Below are 13168 nucleotides of genomic sequence, written 5' to 3' on the forward strand. Positions count from 1 at the left end.
CTGTCTATTGGAGATTTCACCATAAAAAGGTCAAGTTCGGCTCGGTCATCACTTAGAGCTGCAGATTGTGTAGGTGGTGAGAAGTGCATGGGTGGACTGCTGGGTTGTGGGGTGTCTGTATGTGATTTTTCCGGATATGCCAGGTGGGTGATGTAGTTGTTGTGTATTGTCATATTCATAGTGGGGAGGTCTAAAAGAGAGTACATTGTGTCGGTTGTGGCGTTTTTTGGAACTTGGATTGTGAATCGGAGAATGTGGTTGTCTATGTTAACGGATTTGATGTCATCAGAGGTAGTGGTTGTTATTTTAACCGTGTGTGTGTGTAATGGCGTCGGCTCTGTAAAATATATCGCATTTGTCACAGAGGACTCTTGTGCAGGAAAGTGCCATGTGATTTAACTTGTGCTTAAGTGGACAAATGTAGATGTTGACTTTGGCGCCAATGATGTTTCCAGTTACATGTTCAGATGTGCTGGGCTGTAGTGGAAATGTGGGGTCAGTGCATGTGGTGGGTGTAAATTTTGTCTCTTATGTCGTGGACAGGAATTTTGTACCTCTGAACATCCGTAACGAAACATTGGTTATGTAAAACCAGGAGTCCAGCTGAAGGTTTTGTTGTACGCCCCAGACAGTAAGCTCCATGATGCCATGATGCATGTCCTTCGCTTTCCATCAGGATTATCTTTGCAGTGATGTTAACCTGCAGACCATTAACAATACGAATTAGTGTCTTATGGTATATTTCTAGTTTCATTACCTTCATATCCCACTTTATCTAGTCTACTGTGGTAACAGTAACTTTGCAACAAGATGTCAACCAACTCTTAGAGAAGGAGACTTGATCAGGGATAGAGTAACACGATGACTTGTAAAGTTACCTGAAGGAGCATAAACAGGATATTGGGTCAACAGTCTAATACGGTTACTAGTACCTGATATTTAATTATGAATTCAGTTCCTGGATCTGTGGAATGAGCAGAGGTGTAAAGGGCATAGTAAACCTGCATTTGTTAACCAAGCTACCAACATTTTCTTGAAGGGTTTAGAATAGATTGAATGATAAAACTGTTTTACCCCCCCCCACCCCCCACCACTAGTAGTTACTCTGTGGTATTCCATATCCATTTGCAGTAACTGGCTAATTGTTTGGTCTTGAATGGGGACCATTATGGTGGGGTTGTAAGGGTAGTCACTGGAACTCAAGCAACACCATTTGGATTGGTGGGTGAACAGTATGTCCATTTCATCTTTTCTCCTTGAAAAAAAAAAATTTTACCCGTTCCCAACAGGGAAAACCACAAACAATCAAGAATGCATGATTATATGGTGTCATGGCTTCGCAATCAAAAAATGTCATTATAATGGAAGTCAATGGGGCAAAAACAGCTACCAACAATAAATAAGGGTGAAAAAATGTAAATCTAATGCTGCACAAAAACTAAAAAATGTATCAAAGCCAATGTTGTTACCAATTTTTGACATGCCCAAGACTGTGAAAAAAAAAGGAACAGTAGTTGCTGCTGTTTTTTAAATCAGTGATGTCATTTATGAACTTGGCAATTAAAGAGTTAATATCCTGTATTTAAAAAAAACAAACAAAAAAAAAACATTTAGTATTTTGTATATTGAGGTTGATTTTAATAGATTTATGCAAAAAAAATCAAAATAAAAATTTGATACATTTTTACGGCGGTTAGTGAATTTAAACAATATACAAGGGTTAAATGTATAAAGCAAGGCTGACAAGTTTCCTTTTTTTTTTTTCTTTCTCTGGTGTGGTGGTGGTGGTGCACTGGTAAATAAAAAGGGGGGAAGTCGTGGCCTAATGGTTAGAGGGTTGGACTTCCAATCGAAGGGTTGTGAGTTCTAGTCTCGGGCCGGACGGAATTGTGGGTGGGGGGAGTGCATGAACAGTTCTCTCTCCACCTTCAATACCACGACTTAGGTGCCCTTGAGCAAGGCATTGAACCCCCAACTGCTCCCCGGGCGCCGCAGCATAAATGCTGCCCACTGCTCCGGGTGTGTGCTCACAGTGTGTGTGTGTGTTCACTGCTCTGTGTGTGTGCATTTCAGATGGGTTACATGCAGAGCACAAATTCTGAGTGTGGGTCACCATACTTGGCTGAATGTCACTTCACTTTTTTAAAAGATACTTTAAATGTGAAATTAAAACTGCCAGTAGGTGGCAGTAAGTCACTGTTAATTAGTGATTCAATGTGATTGAACCAAATCATTTAAACGGTTCATTCATTCAGGAACAAAACACCTTCATGTTGCTCAGAGACTCAAAACAGTGCTGTGTTTGAAATGATTATTTTTCTGTGTCAAAATACAACATAAACAGGAAACATGGAGTCTAAAACACCACTTAACTTCTTTATTGATCTATTGTAAACAGTAAAACGCACTCTTTATTTGAAACTACATGATGTGGTATAAATATATACATTTTCTGCCCTTGATTTTGTGATCATTCTAAATGTATTTTAATAGACTGAATCATGCAGTGAAAGATCACGCACACTAATCTAGGCTTCACGTAATGTATGCAGTGCAGGACTAGAGTCAAGAAACAGTGTCATCTCATATTATTAACAAAATTCTTCTTCTTAAATCACTCATTAGTCTAGCTCCTTCCGATCTTCTGGGTGTGAACTTCTTTGTGTATGTTTATCGTCAATGGGCGGCAGGTCTTTTTCTGTTATGGCTCCTAAGTGTCTGTACCCCAGATATTAATGCTTAACTATCTTTGAAACAACTCTATTCTGCTGTTAGTGAGTTGTAGATGGTGCACCCAGATGGAGCTTTTAGCATTGCTGTTGATTTCAATTTCAATCTCAGCAGCACTTCCCAAATTTGATATCTTTTTTTGCCCTAGAAGAGGAGACAACACTCTTGATCATGTTTATGCAAATATCCCCAATGCATACAAAGCAACCTCCGTCCCCCATGTTGGACAATGTGACCACTTAAACACCCCACCATCAAACGTGTGAAACCTATATAGAGGACATGTTCTGCAAAACCTCTCAAATTGTCCTGTCAGTCATTTGTCTTCACTAGTTTCATGTGATAAATGATATATAACATACCTACAGACGATGTAGTAACCTACCATAGTAAGACCTATCATGTTTCTTTAAGGGCACTGTAAGAAAACACAACATTTTCCAAAATTGGAGGTACACTCCAGGCACATCTCTGCTTAATAGAATACCTTGCCAATAAAATCAATAACACAACTATGTGGTAAAAGTAAAATTACATGGACTAACCTTCAACTTCAATAATCCAATCCAGTCAGTGACCAACTGCCACCTCCTCCAAGGCTCTTGTCAGTTCCTCTCGGGGAGTAATGTATCGTGAAGAGTCCAGCGAGGAGGCAGCTGACAGGGTGAGTGGACCACCACAAAAGAGTTCCTCCATAATGGAAGAGTGCTCCTTTATGGCATTTAGCACCTCAATGTCTCCAGTCCTTCTTTCAGTCTTTTAATCAGATAAGAACATATACTGTCAGAATCAAAGATTTCTTAATCATCAGTAGAGTTCTATCAATATTTCATATGCAACACAAGTGTACAAGTAACACATTTATGAAAACTTGACCCCTACAGTGTACGTTGTTCTTACCTTTTATTTTAACACCTTTATTAATATTAAGAAAAATGGGTGATCAAACATGTAATCTTACTGTTTGAGAGACATCTCTATCATTCCCTTTAGATAGTATGTTAGTGCTGCATTGATAAGATCCTGACGTTCTTCGAGGGTTGAAACCTTGCTTAAGGCACCGAGCGTGTGGAGACAGTTTGAAGCCTCCAACATCCCTGTGTGTGTGCCTCTGTAATGGTTTCTGTCCTCTGGATCTAAAAGTTAGTAAGAGAAGAGGTTTTATTTGAAATAACCTTTTGTTGCTGGTAATGTGAACTGTTATCCTAGTCCAAAATAGATACATAATGGCTAATGTAGTACAATAAATGACTATGATGAACATACAAAAGTTTTTTTTTTTACTTTGTTTTAGCATACCTTCATGACAGTGACATCTGGTATAAATATTATTCACTGTTGACTGAAAGTACATGCTAATGTAATCAACCAATAACTTGTTGACACAAAGGCCTCTTGTTATTGTAGTTGTTGTTACAAAAAATGTCCTTTAGATGTGCAAATTTTAAATGTTTAATATGTCCACATTTATAAACCATCCATCTATATGTAAATCACACTTGGTCCCAACTACGCCACCTGGGGTTTGTAACCACGAAAATAGACAGTACTTGATAGAAAAAAAGAACGAGACGTGACTTTCCAGCTCAATAACTTTATTGACAAAGAGTTATAAACCTCTGAATCAACTTCCATATGTATAGGACTCATCAAAGAAAGATCTGCCGAATAAAAACAAATCAAACATAAATACCAAACCATATTAGTATCTGAAATACAAATACAAATAAACCACTTATAACGCAAATGCCATACATCATAAACATTCAACTACAGAATTGTTAATAATCCAATATTACACATAATATGTTAACAATGAGAAAAACCTAACAATCTAACACACACACACACATGTACATTTTAACAAAGAGATGGAGAAGGTCAAAGCGTCACGAAGTTACGCCATCTATGAACATTTGCGCTATTTATAGAGTGAAATTTACACGCCCCACCCCTGAATCCTTATTCACTCGGTCACATATAGCTCCTCAACAGACCAAGAGCATACCCCTCCGCACCCATTTAAAAAAAATAGCACAATACAAAGCAAGTAGGGGTAACTGCAGCCTGGAGCAACGGGCGTGGCAAAATGTGGGCGTGTCGAATGGTTTCTCATTGGTGGAAAGAAAGATAGGGGGCGTGGCAAAATGTTTAGCTAAAACTGTCTGTTCCACCTAAAGGCGAGCCATACTCTTAATCGCTATTGACCTATAGATTAATGGAAAGCGATAAATTAAACACATAATCCTATAAAACCTATTGAAATTCATCCAGTGTAAAAACAGTGTTAATGATATAAATAATATTATTTAAAATTACTTTCGAAAGTACCTTCAAAACGGCTTACTGACGTAATCACCACCGCACTTTTAGGTCTTAGTTTATCAATAATCAAAAACAGATTACAATAATTTTTGAGAATACAAATGTCTCTTAACACAGTTAGTCGCACTTTATGTTCTTAAGTTAAAGTCAGCTGTATTTGTAAATATTAGTGAGCTAACAAGAACAAACAACGTACAGCTGTAGTTTTATAAACTAACAAAGTTTAATAAAAACTGTATCAAAAGCATTGCTCATAGTTAATGTTAGTTAATACATCAGTCAACAAATGAAACTTTATTGTAAAGTGTTACCACTAGAAAACTAGGTTTTGCCTGATAGAGAAAAATTTGTACATTTAAAAATTAGTCAGAAGAGTTTAGTAACATTGTTTTAAGTTACATTAACCAATTAAGCAAACAGACACAGCTTTATCCACTAAAAGTTTTATTTAGCTTCAGTTTCAGTCACCAATTCAAGTAAAAAGATAGATAGATAAACCACTCATTAATTCATTCATTCTGTAGTAGCAGTCCATAGAACAGAATCCAGCAAACTGTTTGTCTGAATAGAAAGCTGTGAAGACCACAGTATCTACATCCATCACATCTGCTGAGCTCCAGCTCCACTCCGTGTGTCTTCCTCACATCTGGACTGATAGATTTCCAGTCAACCATTCCTACACAAGAGAAAACAAGATTCAAACAAGTAACCAATAAGTAGAATAAAATATCCAATAAAAAAGCGCAAGAGTCTGAGATTGCAAGTCTGTAGCCAGACCCTTCTCCATTATATTATAATACAACTGTACTACTGACTCTTCACTGAGTAACAAAAGTACATATGCTTCCTGTGCATGGTTTCTAAAAGAATGGAATCAGAAAAAAGTTGACTGGCACTCATCTATACCACAGGTTATACTAATATTTACATTTATTCATTTAGCAGACGCTTTTATTCAAATTGACTTACAAATGAAGAAAGAGTTGAAGCAATCAAAAACAACAAAAAGAGCAATGATATAAGAGCTATAACAAGTCTCAGTTAGCTTAACACAGTACACGTAGCATGGGATTTTAAATATTATAATAAATGAAAAGAAAACAGATAGAATAGAAAAAGAATAGAGCAAGCTATTTGGTTAATGTGCATGTACCACTCCAACATGTTGAGTTAACTTCACAAGAGTGAATGTGCTTCGAGTGCATTTTGGGCAATGGTACAGTCAAGGCATGAGGATCTAATACAAGAGGCAAATCATTCAGGATTAAAGTTACTGACAGTGCTTGTCTCCATCTTCTAATGTTGACAATGTACCTCTGAAGGAAAGTCGGTGTCTTTCTCAGGTGTGGTGGATATGCAATGTTGAAAGCAGGATACATCCAGAAGGCTGTTATGAAGCTTCATCAAAGCTGGTGCACGGACACACATCTGTTTCATCTTCTGTCACCACACTGAGCACTCGAACTATGATTGACATTTTACAGTCAGTATCCATCAGGTGTACGGTAGGAAAGGTGTAGCCGGGTCCCCCTTTCATAAAATAAATAAATAAAAAGAATAATATCAACAATAATAATAATAATAAAGAGAAAAAAAGAAAACACTTTTCAGATTCATCAGATTCTGTTGCATCCTCTTTGGCTCAGACAGTGTAGCTACATTCACTGCAGAACTGTAGAAACAATCAGAAGCTAATGTATAAGCTTCACAATTTACAATGCATTTCATCTTCTTGTATACACTGATAAATCCTACATTGTTTTCTAAAACTATTGCTTTACATTTTTTACAGATGGGCTAAAAAGGTACAGAAGAATATTACCTGAAAAGATTTGAAACCAGATATTTTACAGTTGATGAGTTTTTTTCTTTAATATACTCACTCCAGCAGGTGTCCTGAAGTATGTGTATTTTCTGAGTACATCCTCCTCAGAGATTCCTTCAGGAGCATGTTCCTGTCGTGTGGTCTTTGACAGTCCATGTGTCTGGATGTGTTTCACTTTGTAACACACTCACATGTGCCTCAACAGACACTGAATCCTCCCCAACACAAGCTTCCTTCATCAGAAGAACAGAAACAGATCATGTTTAGACCGTGACAGATATGAGAAACATCTAAATACTTACTGAACAAGGTGCTCTAGATATAAAAAAATAATAAAAACATAGAACTGCATAAACATTAAGATGATGGTCAGGCAGTGAAAAAGTGGAGTACATACAAAAAAGGATTTAAATATCTGTACTACAGTATCTTCCTTACATTAACCTGCACTAAGTGAAAATGTAAAATTGATTAACAGTGGAAAAATAAATGATGCATATGTCAGTGTGCTTACATATTCTACAATAACCTGCAAGTGGAGCACGTTCTGCTTTACATTTCAGGCTTCGGGATGTGTCAGATGTGCTTAAAACACAAACTTGACTGATTGTCATTTTCCAGCAAATAAAGACAACATCTTGTTACTACAATATTGTGTATGATTATGTTGATAGAGATAAATCAATGGTTTAAAAACAATGTAACTTACACAGTCATTTCTTTCTATATTTCTCTGGAAAGCGTTCTTCACATCAGTGTGTTGGCAGCTTGAATATACTCTGCATTAGTTGGACACCTGGCAGAAAGGTAGAAACAAACTCTAAATTAGAGGTTTTTTATTTTGTCTAATCGTCTTCAGATTGTGAATTGATCATAGTACAGTTGTAATAGCAGAGGTGGTAATAATTATTATACTTACAGGATGTATTCTGTACTCTCTTGTACAAAAAGGACGCAGATATAAACTATCATCTCTGAAGGATTCGCCGTCGATGCGGTCATTGTTTTGTCTCACTGTACATATGTCTGTCAACAACAATAAACTAATTACTAAAGCTGCAAGATATAATGCAAAGTAAAAATTATGATCGTATTGTAACAAACTTATCTTAATATACATATTTGTGGTTTATAAAGTATAGATAAACGTATAAACGATGAATTACATCACGTCTTATCGCCTCCACCTTGTCTAAGGAAATTACATAAATGTTTACTGCTGATTGGCCAGCACAGTTAAACTCCTTTCACCAATGAGAAACCTTTTGGCACACCCCTACCTTTTGGCACACCCCTACCTTTCGGCGCACCCATTGCTCCAGGCTGCAGCTACCCCTGTCTCATACAAAGAGGCAATTTTGCCCTTGAGTTTGAGCTGTTAATTACATTACAGATTCAACTTTTGACATCTTAAAGACCAAAAACAGTATAACTGTCAAATCTATATCTTACCTTGTCCAGCTGGTCATGCAGTTCAGTGTCATAAACCTCTATTATGTTCACAGGTGGAGCAGGGATCCCTGAGAGCTGTCAATACAGCCTTCTGGCCAACACAAAGGGTCCCACCCCACCATGAACAATGCAGACTGATATCATACCTAACACCTTGTATGTTCCTGCAGTTACTCATTCATACACCATAACATAAGTCCATTATCAGGGGAATAGTTGTGTATGTGGATCACAGAGCAGGAACTCTGTCCTTCTACAGCGTCTCCAGAAACACAATGAGCCTCATCCACACAGTCCAGACTACATTCACCCAGCCGCTCTATCCTGGGTTTACTGTTGGTTCTGGATCATCAGTGAAACTGTGTTGATGAATCAGAGAAAACTGACAAGAGTTTCTACCCTTAGTGCTTTGAGCTGCCCCAGATTGCAAGCAGACGTTGATTTTTGGTTGTAAAGGTCAGTATTGTTTCGTCAATCAAATTTCAATGTTGAATCGATGGTTATTTATTGGTCGGAATATCAGAACATTATTTTGCAAATTATATATATAGTTGGTGGCCAACCAGAGTGTGCTTTGTACCGCCATGAGTGCCGCTGCTGCCACGTCTGTAAGGTGCATTTGTAGCTTTTGACTGCTGAGTGACGCGTAAACCACAAACGCATCAAAGCACATTTTCGGCAATAGATGTCATCTTTGCTTCGCCGATGTGTTACATTTGATGGTTGCAGTTGACAGAAAATGAAAGAAAAACACTGTAGTTAAAATATTTAATATTCACAGAAGAAAAATGAGTAGCCTACTTGTTATGTTAGTTTCTGAGAACAAATAAAACAGAATAAAACATGCACATAGGCTACTTTGTTATTCATTACCTGTCCTTTATTTTGACCGATAACTACTTGGGAAAAGATATCTGTCTGTACACCAATTAAGTAATTGTTGCTTGTTTCATAAATTACTTTCATTATTTTGGTAAAACATGAGGCACTACATAATTTCACTCCCATTATTTAGACCAATTATTTTACTTTCCAGAAAGGCCAAAAATTCACTAAATGTTTTGTTTTATTGGTTTTATGAAGTATTCTAATTTGTTGAGATTTTTGTTAAATTGCAATAGTCAAAAATTGCAATAGTTGAACCAATCGAGACACTAAACTTGCTCTGCAAGTTTGAAACACTCATCCGACACCGTCCATATGAAAGAGCAAGAAAGTCACACCTTTATTTTTCAATCCCCACAAGTTATACATACAGTATTGTTCAAAATAATAGCAGTACAATGTGACTAACCAGAATAATCAAGGTTTTTAGTATATTTTTTATTGCTACGTGGCAAACAAGTTACCAGTAGGTTCAGTAGATTGTCAGAAAACAAACAAGACCCAGCATTCATGATATGCACGCTCTTAAGGCTGTGCAATTGGGCAATTAGTTGAAAGGGGTGTGTTCAAAAAAATAGCAGTGTCTACCTTTGACTGTACAAACTCAAAACTATTTTGTACAAACATTTTTTTTTTCTGGGATTTAGCAATCCTGTGAATCACTAAACTAATATTTAGTTGTACGACCACAGTTTTTTAAAACTGCTTGACATCTGTGTGGCATGGAGTCAACCAACTTGTGGCACCTCTCAGCTGTTATTCCACTCCATGATTCTTTAACAACATTCCACAATTCATTCACATTTCTTGGTTTTGCTTCAGAAACAGCATTTTTGATATCACCCCACAAGTTCTCAATTGGATTAAGGTCTGGAGATTGGGCTGGCCACTCCATAACGTTGGTTTGGAACCAAGACTTTGCCCGTTTACTAGTGTGTTTTGGGTCATTGTCTTGTTAAAACAACCATTTCAAGGGCATATCCTCTTCAGCATAGGGCAACATGACCTCTTCAAGTATTTTAACATATGCAAACTGATCCATGATCCCTGGTATGCGATAAATAGGCCCAACACCATAGTAGGAGAAACATGTCCATATCATGATGCTTGCACCTCCATGCTTCACTGTCTTCACTGTGTACTGTGGCTTGAATTCAGAGTTTGGGGGTCGTCTCACAAACTGCCTGTGGCCCTTGGACCCAAAAAGAACAATTTTACTCTCATCAGTCCACAAAATGTTCCTCCATTTCTCTTTAGGCCAGTTGATGTTTTCTTTGGCAAATTGTAACCTCTTCTGCACATGCCTTTTTTTTAACAGAGGGACTTTGCGGGGGATTCTTGAAAATAGATTAGCTTCACACAGACGTCTTCTAACTGTCACAGTACTTGCAGGTAACTCCAGACTGTCTTTGATCATCCTGGAGGTGATCATTGGCTGAGCCTTTGCCATTCTGGTTATTCTTCTATCCATTTTGATGGTTGTCTTCCGTTTTCTTCCACGTCTCTCTGGTTTTGCTCTCCATTTTAAGGCATTGGAGATCATTTTAGCTGAACAGCCTATCATTTTTTGCACCTCTTTATAGGTTTTCCCCTCTCTAATCAACTTTTTAATCAAAGTACGCTGTTCTTCTGAACAATGTCTTGAACGACCCATTTTCCTCAGCTTTCAAATGCATGTTCAACAAGTGTTGGCTTCATCCTTAAATAGGGGCCACCTGATTCACACCTGTTTCTTCACAAAATTGATGACCTCAGTGATTGAATGCCACACTGCTATTTTTTTGAACACACCCCTTTCAACTAATTCAACTAATTGCCCAATTGCACAGCCTTAAGAGCGTGCATATCATGAATGCTGGGTCTCATTTGTTTTCTGAGAATCTACTGAACCTACTGGTAACTTGTTTGCCACGTAGCAATAAAAAAATATACGAAAAACCTTGATTATTCTGGTTAGTCACATTGTACTGCTATTATTTTGAACAATACTGTATAACTACACCCAAAACCCATTACCCTTCAGCAGAACTGAATTCAGTCGTTACTGAATGCTTAGTGTAAAATGGACATGGATATCTAAAAGAAAAAAGTGAACTGTTTGAAATTGTTTAATTTGTATGTTTGTTCTATTTATTTATTTGTGCTATTTATACAATGTTAAAGTTTGTAGGTGTCCAGGTACAGAAATTATGAATTAAATGTAAAATAGCACAGCATTGTCTTCACTGTCTTCACTGTACTCTGTACTTTACTTTAACTCTCACATTAAGAAGAGTTAAACCGTCAGAAAAAAAAAATCTTGATAAACTCAGATAAGTTAAAAAAAAGGTATGTAATGGATTACAATCAACCGAAACTTCAGATAACTGTTAGTGTGACAATATTTACACAGACACTTGTGCCTCTACATTACCCTCTTTTTCTTCCTCTATCTCCATCTACTCATCTGATCTATTACATTCCACTCTCTTTCCATCTAGGAACAAGGCTCAATTTACTATTTCAGCATTACATTTACATTTATTTATTTAGCAGACGCTTTTATCCAAAGCGACTTACAGATGAAGACAGTGGAAGCAATCAAAAACAACAACAAGAGCAATGATATATAAGTGCTATAACAAGTCTCAGTTGGGTTAACACAGTACACGTAGCATGGGATTTTAAATAATATAATAAATAAAAAGAAAACAGATAGAATAAAAAAAGAATAGAGCAAGCTAGTGTTAGAGGTCTTTACACACACACACACACACATACAATTGCATAATAAATAAATCTCCCTCAAACAGCTTGCTAGTGTTACTTCTACACTACAGGCTACACACAGCAATATAAACAAGATATCTGCATGTTCTCACATTACATTAAATTGTACTAATATTATAATTGGCCGTGGGCAGGCATTCACAAAAGGGTATCTTATTACAAAACAAATTTCGAGGAAATTTTGCTTTGACAAAAAGGCACTTAAGGGGCAAAGGAGCAGGTGCTCAAGTGAACCGGTTCTTTCGGACAATTCGATCAAATAAAACCAGTTGAAAAAAAAAAACTAGTTGCTATATATATATATATATATATATATATATATATATATATATATATATATATATATATATATATATATATATATATATTTATTTATTTATTTTATTTTTATTTTTTTGCACAGTATGATCTTGCTGGCAACAGTTGGTACTGTTAGCGTTTGGACAATAGCTAGCCAATTAGAAACTATTAATAACTTGATTTAATAACTAAAATGTGCTTCTGTGGCAGTCTTTTTGTACATGCATAGTCTGTTGTGAATTGCTGTTCTTCTGTTTACAATAATCTTTTTATTATATTTATGAAAAATCTGTATATGTCATGTAGGTTAATGTAATCTGATTTACTAAAGTAATGTCACAGCTTTTTTCTCTTTTTTTCTTGTTTTTCTTTTTTCAGCACAAGTGACACAAATCTGCAAGCTGTCTGATTTATCCAGGAGTCTGTTCAGCTTTTACTGAATAACTAAACAGCCAGACACTCAATCCCTGACACTGCAGCAACGACTGAACATAACACATGTGAGGAGAACACAGGCCAAATAATGTCTATTTCCTCTCATCTGCCAGTGAGAACAAATGAATCTCATCAGTTATAAAAATTCCATTAATTTCCCTCAGCCATCAACCTCCAGAACAGATTTTGTGCAGACTAATCTTTCAAGACTTTTCCAGCAGCAAGGCATCTACTCAGTCCTTCAGAATGTATGAAGCACCCTGGTCAAATAATAGTTTTTGTCTAGCTGACCTTAAGTCTGAAATGGCACTTTTAACAGAAGACTGTAGTGTGTTGCTAAGTGTTAGGTTAAGAAAACAGAAAATCACTTTCCCCAATAATATCAGCTCTTCATACACCGAATTTAGTGAACAACTGTTCAGTGCTTATCCTTCGCTAAAAAATACA

The 13168-nt window shown here is 36.7% G+C and overlaps 1 long non-coding RNA gene across 1 annotated transcript; it reads right to left on the reverse strand.

The window, feature by feature from the left end:
• Nucleotides 1-6154: 6154 nt before the first annotated feature.
• On the reverse strand, nt 6155-7882 carry LOC113071278 (uncharacterized). Its single transcript, XR_003280066.1, has 4 exons — nt 7800-7882; nt 7590-7676; nt 6939-7113; nt 6155-6585 (listed from the first exon to the last, which is right to left on the reverse strand). It is a non-coding gene; the product is annotated as an uncharacterized LOC113071278 (long non-coding RNA).
• Between the last annotated feature and the right edge of the window lie 5286 nt (nt 7883-13168).

Source organism: Carassius auratus, unplaced genomic scaffold (assembly GCF_003368295.1).
Source record: "Carassius auratus strain Wakin unplaced genomic scaffold, ASM336829v1 scaf_tig00006772, whole genome shotgun sequence".
NCBI classification, from domain to species: domain Eukaryota; kingdom Metazoa; phylum Chordata; class Actinopteri; order Cypriniformes; family Cyprinidae; genus Carassius; species Carassius auratus.